This window comes from Schistocerca serialis, chromosome 7, assembly GCF_023864345.2.
Source record: "Schistocerca serialis cubense isolate TAMUIC-IGC-003099 chromosome 7, iqSchSeri2.2, whole genome shotgun sequence".
NCBI classification, from domain to species: Eukaryota; Metazoa; Arthropoda; class Insecta; order Orthoptera; family Acrididae; genus Schistocerca; species Schistocerca serialis.
The window spans coordinates 169329752-169343006 of record NC_064644.1 but is presented as its reverse complement, the minus strand read 5'-3'; positions in this window follow the sequence as shown (position 1 = coordinate 169343006).

Genomic DNA, 13255 nt, shown 5'->3' with positions numbered 1-13255 from the left:
TCAACGAAACATCATCAATATGGACCTTCGGAGCCAAAGGCCCACTCGTGTACTCTTGATGACTGCACGACAAATAGCTTTACGTCTTGCTTGGCCATTCAGCACCGACATTGGACTGTTGATGACTGGAAGCACGTTGCCTGGTCGGACGAGTCTCGTTTCAAGTTGTACCGAGGGGATGAACGTGTATGGCTATGGAGACAACCTCATGAATCCATGTACCCTGCAAGTCAGCAGGGGACTGTTGAAGCTGGTGGAGGCCCTGTGATGGTGTGGGGCATGTACAGTTGAAGTGATGTGTGACCGGTGGTACGTCTAGATTCGACTCTAACAGGTGACACGTACGTAAGCATCCTGTCTGATGACCTGTATCCATTCATGTCTCCGAGCGAGATGGCGCAGTGGTTAGCACACTGGACTCGCATTCGGGAGGACGACGCTTCAATCCCGCGTCCGGCCATCCTGATTTAGGTTTTCCGTGATTTCCCTAAATCGCTTCAGGCAAGTGCCGGGATGGTTCCTTTAAAAGGGTACGGCCGGCTTCCTTCCCCATCGTTCCCTAATCCGATGAGACCGATGACCTCGCATTTTGGTCTCCTCCCCAAGTCAACCCAACCCCATTCATGTCCATTGTACATTCCGACGGACTTGGGCAATTCCAGCAGGACAATGCGACACCCCACACGTCCTGATTTTCTACAGATTGGCTCCAGGAACACTCTTCTGATTTAAACGCTTCCGCTGGCCACCAAACTCCCCACACATGAACGCTATTGAGCATATCTGGGATGCCTTGCAACGTCTTGTTCAGAAGAGATCTCCACCCCCTCGTACTCTTACGGTTTTATGAACCGCACTCCAGGGTACATGGTGTCATTTCCCTCCAGCACTACTTCAGACATTAGTCGACTCCATGCCTCATCGTATTGCAACACTTCTGCGTGCTCGCGGGGGCCCTACCCGATATTACGCAGGTGTACCAGTTTCTTTGGCTGTTGAGTGTATATGTTCGAACGAGACCGTACGACTGGCTACAAGACGAGAGCGCTAAACACATTTCAGAGCGGTGGACTCAACTATCTGAATATTCACACACGCAGTGATTCAGCAGCAAACGTGTTACTGATTTACGAAAAATATACACCCTATTAAAACAGGAATTAGAGTAAAGCAACGAAACAAGTACTTTTCTATGTGACTGCAGTAACTTTTCCCTGTGCCATTATTTCGGTAAGGATTACTGCGAATTCGTAAGAATCTCGTATCAAATCGGTTACTACTTTTGAAACATGATACCAATCCTCCATCTTTGAAGTCCAGGCTCGTTTTATTGCAGTGTTCCCCATTTTATGCCTTTACGTTGATCTGGAGGCAATAGATGCAAAAACGCAAATGTTCAAATGTGTGTGAAATCTTATGGGACTTAACTGCTAAGGTCATCAGTACCTAAGCTTACACACTACTTAAACTACATTATCCTAAGGACAAACACACACTCCCATGCCCAAGGGAGGACTCGAACCTCCGCCGGGACCAGCCGCACAGTCCGCGACTGCAGCGCAAAAACGCAAGTTTCACTCAAAACTAGTAACGCACTTACACTTACCAAAACATCAGTGTTAGCAGTTCTCGAACATTTAGCCAGCTTACCTGAAACAAAAACAAATAAATTTATTGTTGATATAGTTCACTGGGACTTTTTACATCAAGATATGTGAACCTCAAACAATATTTCGTTTATGTTATCCTGCAAGGATTGAAAAACATTTTACCCAAAGAAGCCTTACAACCCAAAGCAAAGTATTATTACACATGTTAGTTCAAGCAATGGTTTACTATTTTTACGACCGTTTGATATGCTGAGAACGAGATTGGTTCCACTCACTCTCTCCTCCGCACGCAGAGATGGTGGCATTTTCAAGAAAGAACATATTTATAGAATTTTCTCACAGTACTTGGAGGAACATAGACATGTTAAAAACTTAAATACTCAGCATTGATGAGCGATAATGATATTAATTTCATAGTTCGTTATGAACCGGCTTTCGGCTTTATGAGCCATCCTCATATAACTTTGTACAGCTGTAAACTCCCGCTGATATTGTGTGGACTATCAACTTTTTAAGTCACCTACGAATGGCGTGAAAACCGAAAGCCGGGTGATAACGAACTGTTGTTGTTGTTGTGGTGGTCAGTCCTGAGACTGGTTTGACGCAGCTCTCCGTGCTACTCTATCCTGTGCAAGCTTCTTCATCTCCCAGTACTTACTGCAACCTATATCCTTCTGAATATGCTTAGTGTATTCATCTCTTGGTCTCCCTCTACGATTTTTACTCTCCACGCTGCCCTCCAATGCTAAATTTGCGATCCCTTGATGCCTCAGAACATGTCCTACCAACCGGTCCCTTCTTCTTGTCAAGTTGTACCACAAACTCCTCCCCAATTCTATTCAATACCTCCTCATTAGTTATGTGATCTACCCATCTAATCTTCAGCATTCTTCTGTAGCACCACATTTCGAAAGCTTCTATTCTCTTCTTGTCTAAACTATGTATCGTCCATGTTTCACTTCCATACATGGCTACACTCCATACAAATACTTTCAGAAACGACTTCCTGACACTTAAATCTATATAACGATGTTAACAAATTTCTCTTCTTCAGAAACGCTTTCCTTGCCATTGCCAGTCTGCATTTTATATCCTCTCTACTCCGACCATCATCAGTTATTTTGCTCCTCAAGTAGCAAAACTCTTTTACTACTTTAAGTGTCTCATTTCCTAATCTAATTCCCTCAGCATCACCCGACTTAATTCGACTACATTCCATTATCATCGTTTTGCTTTCGTTGATGTTCATCTTATATCTTCCTTTCAAGACACTGTCCATTCCGCTCAACTGCTCTTCCACGTCCTTTGCTGTCTCTGACAGAATTACAATGTCATCGGCGAACCTCAGAGATTAAATAAGAATGAACCGTTTGTAACAGTCAGGTTTATATGTTATTATAGCTTAAAAATCACCAAGACATAAACTTTAAGGTCTCCTTTATGGAGTTTCCTCAAAAAGAGTGAGACACGGGAGCTCTTTGTGCATCGTTTACATTCCTTGCATTTTCGGCTGTTTTGTCCGGATTTGGCAGATATTTTATTAAAATGGTGGTTGATCACTGAATTTGTTTCTTTGTAAGGCTGTCTTCGTCCCTAGCCGCAATGATACGCCGATTGGAGCTTTTTGGAGATAGTAACCTATCTTTTTGCCATTATTTCTATCCGTATCTCAGCAGTAATTTCTATTAGCTTTTCTGGTCTGACTGACTGCATGCACCCCAAAAAACTGATGCGCCAATCTTTTGTTCTGTAAATTGCCAGTAACCTAAAAGATAATTCCAGGTAGTGTCACATCGATGAAGCAGGGCGTAGGAGATAAGGAGAGTGGAGTGCTCGTACAGGTTTGCTCTTGGTTTACACGTTTCTTGCCCTGATACCATGATGTGCTACTCATATGGTACTGTTGATGAAAAAATTATGCTTTAGTAATCAAGATATATAAGTAATTTACCGCTGCAAAGCTACATTTATAAATGGGACTAAAAAAAGTGGGCAGATCAGCCTATGAGACAAATTTTATATCTGTTATTAGAAATTGGCAGTTAGATACCACTAGGCTATACAAGTTACAATTTTTTTCCACTTCAGGGAAGCAGTGATGGACGATGCGGTCAACTGGAGTAATTCAGCTATGTCTGCTCTGGACGCACGCACCAGAGCCTGCTGGTACGACAAGTATTAGAGATAAGAAGTTTAATTAGAAACTAGATGTAGTTTATATGTGAACATAGACTTTCCCAGCGTATATTTCTTACAAGATCTTCTCGGATTTGCATTTGGGTGGCTGCATTGAAATTTCGCGTCGTTTCGTTGAGACATTCATGTTCGCGGAATTTCAACGCAACCACCCGAATGGAAGCCCGAGAAGATTTCGTCAGTTATATCAGGTGTTTAAGTAGGAACCCGGAATTTGGTTGCAATAATTACACGTCTGTTGTTTGAAACTGATAAACAATATTTCATTCAAAATAATCTCCATTGCTATTTATACATCTCTCCCATCTCTCCGGCAGGCTATGAATGCCACACCAAAAAAACAGTTCTTCTTTTGAATCCAACCAGTCAGCGAGCCATTTTCCGACATTTTCATACGAACTGAAGCGTTGTTCAGCGAGAGCGTGTTCCAGTGATGCAAAAAGATGATAATCGGACGGAGTCAAGTCTGGAGAATAAGCCTCATCCCCTAGTATTTCCCAACTGAGCGCCCCGATCGTTTCTCTGACCCGTTAGCAGTGTGTGATGGGGCATTATCATGGACCAATATGACTTCGTGCTGCCTTTTTCCATATTCCGGTCATTTTTCACGTAATGCTCGATTTAAATCGATCATTTGCTTTTTGTAGCGATCAGTATTAACTGTTTCACTAGGTTTTAGCAGCTCTTCTTTTCAAAGCGATTTGGTCTTGCAGCCGATGTCGATGGTTTGCCTGGATTCACTACTGATTTACGACGCTTAGCATTCTCAAAATATATCTGTCAGTATTCGATGGATAAATGACTTTATTTTGTATCTGGCGAGCAGCATTTCACAAGTGGTCTTGTCGCCTTTCATTCAGTTCATGCGGAACCCAATTTCCCACTTTCTGCACCTTTCCCATACCTTTCAACCGAATAGAAACGGCTTTCTGTGTCACACTCCATTGTTCCGAGAGTTCCTGTTGAGTTTGAATGTCATCTTCATTCAATAAGGCCTGCAGTTCGTTGTTTCGAACTTTTTCGGTGGTTTCCCGCGCTCGACGTTTCTCACGTCAAAATCTCCACTTCTCAATTTCTTGAACTACCCGAAACACTGTGTTTTCCCAAGAGCACGTTCACCGAAAGCTTCGACAAGCATTCGATGCGATTCTGCAGCAGTTTTCTCCAAGTAATAACAGAAAACGAATGCTGCCCGCAAATCGTAGTTCGTTGGTACAAAACTCGACATGTATACGGGTTTGAAAAAGATACCGATGCACTGAACTTAGGTTACTGTGTGTTAACATTCCTCGTCAGCCGTTACGGGAAGCAGATGGAGCTGCTGACGTAGTCTCGCGGGCCCTACACTGACGACTAGCTCGATCTATAGGGACATTCCGGTTTCATACTTCTAAACCTGATATGTAGTTTTAATTCAACTTCTGACAAAAAATTTGTAATGCGTATCTTGAAATACAGCGTGTTCTGAAGCTATTCATTCAAATTAGTACAGGAGCTAGAGAACACCAAAACAAATATATTTCGGTAAGTAACATACTCTCTGAAGTCAACCTGTAATTTTAAGGAACATTTTGTTAGTGGTGCTGACGGGTAAGCTGTTGTGTCGCTGACTGGGAATGTGTACTGGGATACAAAACTGCTCTGTGTACGAATGGTTGACTCTGATATCTACCTGGAAACACACCGATTCAAAGGATGTACTTCAATACGATGGAGCGCCAGTGCATATCGCCATCGTCTGAGAGCCACCTTCGGGTGTCGAAGGACGGCAGAGGTGATCCTCTGGCTTGGACACCCAGGTCACCTCACCTCACGCGTTTGGATTTCTTCCTCTGGTGGCATATGAAGCAGCTGCTGTGTGAAATCGTTGTGGGAACATAAGACTTCGTCGCTAGAATTGCCGTCGCTGCTAGTACCACTGCGGACATGGCAGTCAGAGGTCCGACGATGTTCTGCGTGCACACAGGCCAGAGATTACGCAGACGAGCAGTTCCTGTGAATGCCACTGCTTTAATTAGCATACTAAACTACCACCTCTGTAAATCGTCCCTTGGATCAGTAATTGTCAGGGAACATCTGCACCGTTACTAAATATACTATTTCTTTTAATGATCTCTACGTCCTGTATTTATTTGAAGGAACAGTTTCGGAACACCTTGTAGGTCAGAAATATGCACTGTGTTACAAAACGATACCTAAAAATACTGTGGATTTTAAGGGTTTCCAGGAGAAAAAAAATAACACGGATGGAAACCTGTGTCCAAAACCGTCATCCACCAAGTTCATATAGCAAAGGATTCATAGGAGACAATGCCTTTCTTAGATGGAGCTAGTTTCATCTTCTCCATTGGCGATCGTGGCAATCAGTCGCGATCACATTGCGAGACGTTCGGCCTATGGTCCGACAGCGTACAAAGTCACGTTTGCTGCCAAAGTGGGGCCTAGCGACAAGCGGAGGCGCCTAGAACTTCGATGCTCTGCAGCGTCGTTAGGCGACGTTTCTGGACTCTGGTTCCTATCCTCAATTTCTTCTTCATGACACCCTCTACAACCCCTCAAGGTTTGTCAGTATGGTTTCATAACACCTGTATTATGTAAGAGCAGATACTATACTATATTATGGTATACCTTTTTTGTGTTGTAATTGGCACAGTTTGCCAATCACTAGACGGTAAATGTTACATAAGACAGAAAATACATAAATGAAGTTTCATGGGTGTCTTCTCGTTAGGATGTTTACAAAAAACGTTGCAATCTCCGCTTGTCTCTTGTTTAGAGCTGGTAATGAATTTGTGTACGAGGTCCATGAAACATGCTTCGTATCATTCTGTGGATTCTGCTCACTTCGTTCGCTTGATTCACATTTACATAATCGTTTGAAAGTGCCCAATACAGATTTGAATGACGTATAGATATTTGGCACTCACAATGACCCCTAGAAAGGCTCCATGTTTGACTTGGGTTGGACTTTACCCATACCCAAGAGCCGAGGCCAGCGAAAGTAGGTAGTTCAGTCATCTGTAAATGTTCATCGATGTAATAGAATGCATCAACCGTGATTACTATCATGGGTATTAAAGGAGGAACATGTCAGCAGCTGGTGCGGCAAACTGTCAACAGATAATCGACCCAATATTGATTTCCACACGTACAACAAAGATCTCTCTCTCTCTCGCTCTCTCTCTCTTTCTCTCTCTCCGTTACTCCCTCCTTTCCCTCCTCCCTTACTAAACCTTCTCCGCCGGCCGCGGTGGCCGTGCGGTTCTAGGCACTTCAGTCCGGAACCGCGTGACTGCTACGGTCGCAGGTTCGAATCCTGCCTCGGGCATGGATGTGTTGATGTCCTTAGGTTAGTTAGGTTTAAGTAGTTCTAAGTTCTAGGGGACTGATGACCTCAGATGTTGAGTCCCGTAGTGCTCAGAGCCATCTGAACCATTAAACCTTCTCCTTTCCAGAAACTATGTTTTACTGTTTCACAGCAATCTGGTACTGCTCACGCCTGCCAGACAAGTGGCTGAGTAAGTTTCCAAGCACTTGTATCCGTGTTATTTCTAAACATCAGAAGAGCTGTCTTAATTATTCTGTTGACCAAATATTTGTCCAACTGTGCACTTTGCCATCGTTAACTGTTTTTGTACCATTTTGGGGAAGACTTGACAAATTGGTTGTGATTAAGTCTATTAGGGACTCCGACTATTTAATGCTAGTAGAATACTGCCTTTTCCAGTTACTCAACGCCCAAATTTCTGTCATCATTCTCTTTAATCGGATACCGTATCTCACCTGACAAATTAACCTCCCAGTAGATAAAGAGTAAGGCCCATGTAAGAATTAGCAACGGTTTAGGACGGCTAGTGAGCCAACAGCCATCTGAGCATTCCTGAGTCTTCAGTTTCACGAGGGCAGGCCCAGCAGTTACCACACTCAACGCCGCAGACTGGTCTCCATTCGATTGCAGACACTGATGTCCTCACATTACGTAGCTCACCTGCACAAAAGTCAAGACTCTAAATTCGCTTTTTTAGGGAGGGGCGGGGGGAGCGGGGGAGGAAGGGAGTGGCGGTGTTCAAATTACCGCCTACAAAAAAGGTTGAGTTTTTTGTGGTTTCCCGAAATGAAGTAAGCCGAACTCTGAGTGGTTCCTTTGAATAATACACGGTCGGCATCTTTCCCCATCCTTGTCAGATTCGAGATTTTGATCTGTTTTTAATGGCCATGTCATCAATTAGTCTTTACACTCAATTTCCTTCCTTGCTTCTCGTCTCTTCCTCCGTTTCTTCTGCACATCACCGTTCTGTCCACGCGATCTCAAAGTGCGTAGTTATTATATGGGGCTTTGTTAAGGTCAAAGCTTACAGCTTAATACTTCCAGCCATGGTGTCAGAACTGAAGCGGTGAATTACAACAAGAATATATGTTAAGTATTAAATGCGCCAAAAAAGAGTTTTGTACCAATTTCATATATGCAAGCGAGTGTGGGCACATCTTTGGTCATCTAAAATCAAAATCTCCTCCTTGGTAACGTTCAATATCTTGTTGCATTGGAACATTTTTGGATCCTCCTTGGAATGTTTTCTACAATGTCTTCAGTCCTTTCGGTGGCGCTCCTGAGACGATTAGTGCGTGAAGAGGGTTCATCGTCAGCAGATGTCGTATGCAATTCCACTCGTGTTAATTCCCGCCCGTGGTGGAAGGTGTCCACGTGGTAGTCGAACAGTTTTCGTACTATATCGCCTTCTAAGACGAACCCATCGGCTGTAAGGAAGGACGATGGATTGGACGGTACTGTCTCAATCTAGCACAACCGTCAAATTGTTCTCGACAACAACGAGAGGCGAATGACATCCGTATATAGTACGGATTTCCTGCTTATCACGAGTGGACACGCTGGCCGCTTCGGCTAGCCAAGCACGCCTCCAGTCCAACTCAAATTCCCACATGTCACACACTACGCGCACACTGTCCCCTGTCCTTTATCCTCACTGCTTACAGCCTCACCCGATTTTCGCAAGAGGTTCAACCAGAGTGGATCCTCACTCAACATATCATTATTTGCCATCATGGTGCTTATATGTGTGGGGTCTGTTCTTTCAGACATCTCCGAAAGAACAGACAGCATTCATGATCCTGCAGCCTTCGCTTACTGCGAGTGGTGCCTTGACCACTTTGGCTAATCGAGCACGCTTTCAGCCCAATTCAAATTTCCTTACGTCACGCTCTACACACCCAGTGTTCCCTGTGCATTATCATCATTGCTTGCACCAAATTCCCACAACAGGTCGAACGAAGAGTGCGTCCGCACTGGATCGACCCATTATTTGCTTCATGGCGCAAATATTTACATGTGTGGTGTCCAATTTCCTTTCTTTCACGTCTATGGTCACAAATTTTTTCTCATGAGACTACCGGTTTCTGTCTTTGATGACCATCTTCAGATCTGTTTTATAAAAACATGTCCTAATGTACTGGAGCCATAGTGGCATCGTCAAAGGCTAAGCATAAAATCAGCGCCAGCATATACAAGGGTAGTGCTGCTGACAAGATGACTCTTGTATACACTATTATTTACATACGAGGGTTGAAACTTAAGTAGTGGCAACTATTTATTCAGAACCGATACAAAAGAGTTATGTGTTTGCACCTCCTACTGTCCTTCAAAATAGTCACCAGTGTTGTGAAGAACCCGTTGCCAGCGATGTGGAAGGCGTAGTATACCGTTAGCAGAGCCCGCTCTGTTGATGGTGCGAATGGAGCGGTCTAAAGTTATGGTGATTCTCATATACGACTGTGATGGTGTTATCCTAACGCATTACGTTCCCCCACGGCAGACCGTCAATGCACAGTATTACTTTTCGTTTTTCGAGCATCACCTGCGACCAGCTTTTCGAAAGAAGCGGTGACACTTCCTGCGCAACCCACCCATCATTTTGCACGACAATGCGCGGGTGCATACAGCGCAAGCTGTGGCTGCTCTGTTCGGTCGACGGGACTGGAAAATACTGTACCATCCACCATACTCCCCGGACGCAAGTCCTTGTGACTTTGATTTGATTCCGAAGATGAAGGAACCACATCGTGGCATTCGCTTCAGAACTGTTCCAGAGATTCGGCAGGCAGTAGACCGCTCCATTCGCACCATCCACAGAACAGGCTCTGCTAACGATGTACTACCCCTTCCACATCGCTCGCAACGGGTTCTGCACAATGCTAGTGACTACTTTGAAGGAGAGTAAGAGATGCAAACATGTAACTCTTTTGTATCGGTTGTGAACAAATAGTTGCCACTATTTAAGTTCCAACCCTCGTATATTTGACGAAGCTGGCGCTGATTTTGTGTTTAGAATTTGACGACGCCACTATGACTCCAGTACATTAGGACATGTTTTTATAAAACAGATCTGAAGATGGTCATTATAGAACGAAACCGGTAGTCTGATGACAAAAAAATTTGTGACCATAGACCTGAACTAAAGGAAGATTCGGTTCACTGTTCAAATCGCGCCCACGTCGCAGCTTGTGGAAATGTGTAAAGATTAATACTATTCTGACTCCAATGTCTTGTGTCCCCTTATGACACTAGAATGTTAGAATGACGTCACTGTAGTTTACGCCAATGCAGCAGGCAACTTTTTAATTGACAACCCTTGAAACGCATCAGTCAAATGGTGGACCACCACATCTCATGTATCATTGCTATTGCTTCAATTTAACACAATCTGTATCATGTTTCTGCCGACTGATGAACATCTGATGCTAATAACATGGGTGGCATCAGTCACTGGTAATGCCAGTTGTTGTGTTGTACAAATCTGATGGAATATGAATGGGCCATACGGCAGCAGGGGCTAGAGCTGCTGTTAAATAGCCCTGGAGCTCTCTGGAGAGAATATTCGAGTTCTAAAGATAAGGCCACATATCGCTAGAGACAGCGACACAGGCACTGACCACCAAGTAGGAATTTACGAGTCTCGTTTTGTCTGACAGAGCGCTGGCAAGGCGCGATCGTCAGGATTTCAAAAAACTGCGGCTCATGTGCTGTACGGTCTGGGAGTCTCGACAGAAAGCCTAGTATAATGAACTAATGAAATGTGTCGTTCGGCAATCCAGTGCACATAAACTGTTTTTACAAGTCGACCACTCGGCTCAAAGAACAATGTGGTGGAATGTTGTTTTCGCTGGTATCCTTTCTCTAGAAAAATGAGGCGTGCTACGTTCATCAAGAGCTATTCATCTCTGCTTTCCCGTGAGAAGTTCGGTGGCTGTTTATTGCTAAAAAATTTTCTTCTGTCCTTGCGTTAGTAGAATTGCCACACCCCACGTGCCACTCCATGTGGAGTGAGAATTTCTCTCTCTCTCTCTCTCTCTCTCTCTCTCTCTCTCTCTCTCTCTCTCTTTCGAGATGGAAAGGTAGGTCTTAGGGTGAACTAGAAACAATCTGTAAGAGGGATTGTAGGACGTTGTTTTCTAGATGACAGCTCATTGGGCGACGTAAAAATATATCTGAGAAGTGGGAGTTAGGAACTATGTTTCCTCAGAATTACGTACGCGGTAAGGCAGTTCATTGTTTAAGTTATAAAAAATTTACTAGGTGAAGCAGTGGATCACTGTTTTAAAATAATATCATTGACCAATGTTTAGTGAGGTATCTTTTCTGTGGGTTTTTATTCGGAGCGGAGAGGAAAGATAAGAGTTTTTGGAGCTAGAGTTTTTGGGACACTCGAGTTTTGGAGGGGTGGAGAAATGGACATCCTGGATTGGGGCTGGAAGAGGACACTCTGACTTTGGAGACGCGGCAGAAGGCCGACTCCGATTTTGGAGGGTCAGCTCATCACACAGTGGCTGATGAGTAATAACTGAAAGTATATGAAGATGGTATCTGTTCTTTCGGACATGTTCGAAAGAACAGATACCATCGGGGCAGCTCTCTAGAATGAAATGATAGTTAAATCAAGACCCTAAGCTGCGACAGGCGTTGATGTACATCAACGGGATAGTTAGAAATGTGTGCCCCGACCGTGTCTCGAACCCGGGATCTCCTGCTTACATGGCAGACGCTCTATCCATCTGAGCCACCGAGGGCACAGAGGATAGTGCGACTGCAGGGATTTATCCCTTGCATGCTCCCCGTGAGACCCACAGATTGTCTGCCGCGAGTAATGAGTGTAATGGGCAGAGCACTACGAATGTAGTGTGTGGACGTTAAGTTGGGAATGTGGGTCTCACGGGGAGCGTGCAAGGGATAAATCCATGCAGTCGCACTCTGTGCCCTCGGTGGCTCAGATGGATAGAGTGTTTGCCATACAAGCAGGAGGTCCCGGGTTAGAGTCACGGTCGGGGCACTCATTTCTAACTATCCCCGTTGATGTACACTCCTGGAAATGGAAAAAAGAACACATTGACACCGGTGTGTCAGACCCACCATACTTGCTGCGGACACTGCGAGAGGGCTGTACAAGCAATGATCACACGCACGGCACAGCGGACACACCAGGAACCGCGGTGTTGGCCGTCGAATGGCGCTAGCTGCGCAGCATTTGTGCACCGCCGCCGTCAGTGTCAGCCAGTTTGCCGTGGCATACGGAGCTCCATCGCAGTCTTTAACACTGGTAGCATGCCGCGACAGCGTGGACGTGAACCGTATGTGCAGTTGACGGACTTTGAGCGAGGGCGTATAGTGGGCATGCGGGAGGCCGGGTGGACGTACCGCCGAATTGCTCAACACGTGGGGCGTGAGGTCTCCACAGTACATCGATGTTGTCGCCAGTGGTCGGCGGAAGGTGCACGTGCCCGTCGACCTGGGACCGGACCGCAGCGACGCACGGATGCACGCCAAGACCGTAGGATCCTACGCAGTGCCGTAGGGGACCGCACCGCCACTTCCCAGCAAATTAGGGACACTGTTGCTCCTGGGGTATCGGCGAGGACCATTCGCAACCGTCTCCATGAAGCTGGGCTACGGTCCCGCACACCGTTAGGCCGTCTTCCGCTCACGCCCCAACATCGTGCAGCCCGCCTCCAGTGGTGTCGCGACAGGCGTGAATGGAGGGACGAATGGAGACGTGTCGTCTTCAGCGATGAGAGTCGCTTCTGCCTTGGTGCCAATGATGGTCGTATGCGTGTTTGGCGCCGTGCAGGTGAGCGCCACAATCAGGACTGCATACGACCGAGGCACACAGGGCCAACACCCGGCATCATGGTGTGGGGAGCGATCTCCTACACTGGCCGTACACCACTGGTGATCGTCGAGGGGACACTGAATAGTGCACGGTACATCCAAACCGTCATCGAACCCATCGTTCTACCATTCCTAGACCGGCAAGGGAACTTGCTGTTCCAACAGGACAATGCACGTCCGCATGTATCCCGTGCCACCCAACGTGCTCTAGAAGGTGTAAGTCAACTACCCTGGCCAGCAAGATCTCCGGATCTGTCCCCCATTGAGCATGTTT